The sequence below is a fragment of the Papio anubis genome, chromosome 11 (assembly GCF_008728515.1).
Source record: "Papio anubis isolate 15944 chromosome 11, Panubis1.0, whole genome shotgun sequence".
NCBI lineage: Eukaryota > Metazoa > Chordata > Mammalia > Primates > Cercopithecidae > Papio > Papio anubis.
This window is the reverse complement of record NC_044986.1, coordinates 10617914-10621828: the sequence shown is the minus strand read 5'-3', so window position 1 is coordinate 10621828 and position 3915 is coordinate 10617914. Positions and strand designations below refer to the sequence as shown.

Below are 3915 nucleotides of genomic sequence, written 5' to 3'. Positions count from 1 at the left end.
TTGTTACTTAGTTTTTATTTCATAATCATAAACTTAACTCTGCAATCCAGCTAGGCATGGGAGAGAACAAGGAAAACATGGAACCCAAAGGGAACTGCAGCGAGAGCACAAAGATTCTAGGATACTGCGAGCAAATGGGGTGGAGGGGTGCTCTCCTGAGCTACAGAAGGAATGGTCTGGTGGTTAAGATAAAACACAAGTCAAACTTATTCGAGTTGTCCACAGTCAGCAATGGTGATCTTCTTGCTGGTCTTGCCATTCCTGGACCCAAAGCGCTCCATGGCCTCCACAGTATTCATGCCTTCTTTCACTTCGCCAAAGACCACATGCTTGCCATCCAACCACTCAGTCTTGGCAGTGCAGATGAAAAACTGGGAACCATTTGTGTTGGGTCCAGCATTTGCCATGGACAAGATTCCAGGACCTGTATGCTTTAGGATGAAGTTCTCATCTTCAAATTTCTCCCCATAGATGGACTTGCCACCAGTGCCATTATGGCGTGTAAAGTCACCACCCTGACACATAAACCCTGGAATAATTCTGTGAAAGCAGGAACCCTTATAACCAAATCCTTTCTCTCCAGTGCTCAGAGCACGAAAATTTTCTGCTGTCTTTGGAACCTTGTCTGCAAACAGCTCAAAGGAGACGCGGCCCAAAGGCTCGCCATCGACGGCAATGTCGAAGAACACGGTAGGGTTGACCATGGCTAGTAGTACAGGACTTTCCTCGGCGGCAGCGTCTGCAAAGTGTCCTTTGCCCTTTTCAAAGTCTGGTTTTAGATCTCACTGTCCTTGGCATCAAGGAAGAACTCAGGCTGGGCCAAAAACAAAACTAGTATAAAGTCAACCCTGTGTGTTTCCTAATGGGATATCTCTTAACGGTCTTCTCATACTTCAGATAAGCTGTAAACACTCTCCCATGCACATAAAGCTTGCTGGGGGCTAATTGAGGATGAGAGGTCAGGTTTGAAGAGTGAAGGGGGTGAGAGGAGTGGGGAGACCTCTCAGGAGAGTGACAATCCATGTCCACAATATCTCACTGTAGGTAAGAAATGGAGGCCCCTCCCTGCCTTGAGTCAAGGAAGCCAAGCTTGGGCTGCGACCCTCGTTGCCCCTCTATTTGCCAAGGGAAGGAGAAACAGGAATCACGGAGTGGCATCCACACACTCATGTCTGGAGCATCTCATCCTGACACAGAGGCTGTGATTGAAAACCCATGTCCCTGAGATGCAGATTTTGTAGCTTGTGGGGCCTGAAACACAGCTGGTGCCTGGAATTAAAATTTCTGAGTGGTATTCCCATCCACAGGCAGGGCTCTCAAGGGGACTTGGAAGATGCCTGCAGCCCTGGTGAACAAAACATTTATTTTATTCAGGGGTTATGGAAAGAGACTAATCTGTGCACAGAAGAACTGTTAGACTTTCCATTCCTTGCTCGCCCCAGGCCTTGCACTTCTGAGAAGCAGAGCTGATGAAAGCTGGTGCCAGTCGCTGGGGAGGAGGCTGCCTGCTGGAGGGAGGGTGATTCCAAATGCTGACACCTGTCAGTTCTCTGCCCCACAGCCTCACCTGTGGGAGTGAACAGGTAGAAGTCTTGGATCGATCTCTGCGGTCCAGATCCCTGAGCAAAATGTGTAAAGACGTGTCCCTGACCTACCAATCCTCTTCCAATATTATGACCATCATATATAACAGAACTTTCAGCCAACCATCCACATTCTTCGATGCATATTACCATAGTGACTCAGAAGGTAGGTGGGGAAGGGGGGAATGTGCTGATTCTCCCCTTCTCTGTGGAAGCCAGCAGAGTGACATATGGCATATACAGATGTTTCTGTGACTGCCAGTAAAAAAGGTGAGACCACCTTCCAGTGGCCCAGTATTGAGTACAGGTAGTACAAAAAATGCATCGGGACATACAATTATAGCCTGGAGAAAATCATGTTGACACACGAGTGGACCAATGCCCAGTCTGTATCCCCAGAGGCTTGTATTCAGTTGAGGACTGAAACCAGCTCACACAGAGTCAAGTGGCAGCACAAGAAGCAATGGCCCCCAACACCTCCACCGGGCAATGCGTGGAAGCTGCAGACACTGTGACGTCTGAGGTCGGCCCCACCTGCACTGATCACACCAGGCTTCCCAGTGAGGTGGAGCTCAGGCCTGGCCTTCAGGATGGGGAGGACTGGGAAGACTGCAATAGGATGTGCTGGGCAGGTGCCATGACCAGGAGTGTAGTCACCTGAGTGGAGTGAACTGAAGGACAAGGAGAGAGAGGCACTTCCTCATGGTCCCTGTGGGCATTGCTGGTCCAGAGATGTGTGCACTGGGGTGGGTTGGGGCAGGACAGCTGGGTGGAGCATTTGAGAGGCTCAGACATGAGACTGGACCTCTCAGGGGTCTCCTTCCTGGAACATCCCCCCAGCTCTGTCAACTCCTTTCCAGCATGAGGGTCCTCTCTGCCTTCCCATCTGGGAAGCCTCACTGGGCAGGGAAAGGAGCTGCCTCTCCACAGAACCTGTGTCTCAGGGGGACAGGAGCCTCCTCTAAGTGCCCAGAGTCTGGAGAGCGGACGGACTGCTCCATCTTCAGAGTCAAAAGTGAGAGCTGTGAAGGAAGAGGGAAGAACTTCAGCACGGAGGATGCGGGTTGGAGGCGGGAGCAGTTTCCCTGTGATTCAGACAGCTTATTAATTTATTTTTTATCAAGTACAGAGGACTTGCCAGGTACTGAACAAACCTTTTAAAATAGGAACATATTGGATCCTAGAACGCCCTCGAGGAAATGGCTATAATTGTCCTCGTTAGACAGTGTGGAAACTGAACCCTCATTACTGAGAGTCGTGGGAGCCCATTCAGATACACTTTTTAAAGCAGGTGGATTCTCATTTTCTGAATGGTTCAGCCTCTGTGATGGTTAATTACAAGTGTCAACTTGACTGGACTAAGAGGGATCCAGATAACTGGGAAAGCAGTATTTCTGGTTGTGTCTCTGAGGGTGTTTCTGGAGGAGATGGGTGTGAATCAGTGAACTGAATTGAAAGATTCACCATCGCTGTGAGTGGTCATCATTCAATTCATTGGAGGCCAGAGAGAACGAACACACCAGGGAACCATGCAGTCATGCTCTCTGTCTCCTGGTGCTGGGACATCCTTCGTCTCCTGCCCTGGACATCAGAACTCCTGGTTCTCTGGTCTTTGCACTTTAGGACTTGCAGCAGTGCACTAATAGGTTCTCAGGCTTCATCTTCAGATTGAGAGTGACACCATCATCATCTCCCATGGTGAGGCCTTCAGACTTTACTGCACCACACAACTGGCATCCCTGGGGCTCCAGCTTGCAGATGGACTCTCATGAGACTTCCCTGCCTCCATAATAGCATGAGCCAATTCCCCCCAATAAATAAATTGCTTCCTATCTATTATCTATCTATCTATCTACCTACCTACCTACCTATCATCTATCTATCTATGATCTATCTATTTTATCTATCTATGTATCATCTCTCTCTACCTAATAGTCTATCATCTATCTATCACCTATTTGACCAATCTATTCCATTCCATCTATCTATCTCCATTCATCTATCTATCTAATCTGTCTATATATCACCTATCTGGCTATCTATCTAATGCATACATTCCATTTATCTATCTATCTATCTATCTATCTATCTATCTATCTATCTATCATCTATCTACCTATCATCTATCTATCATCTCTCTTTATCAATCGTCTATCACATTGGTTCTCTTTCTCTGGAGAACTCTGACTAATGCCGTCCGTCTTGAAGCAGAACTGATGATTTGCTGTCTCTTTGGCCTGCAGTAGTAAAAGAACTCCAGGGAACATAAATGAGGTGTTGGCCTTGGTTTTCTGCTCAAAAATCTGCCAAATGTGGTGAAAATAAAGCATGT

The 3915-nt window shown here is 47.7% G+C and overlaps 1 pseudogene across 1 annotated transcript; it reads right to left on the bottom strand.

Annotated features, from left to right (window-relative positions):
• On the bottom strand, positions 1–741 carry LOC101006783 (annotated as a pseudogene). Its single transcript, XR_652019.4, has one exon. The product of XR_652019.4 is annotated as a peptidyl-prolyl cis-trans isomerase A pseudogene (transcript).
• Between the last annotated feature and the right edge of the window lie 3174 nt (positions 742–3915).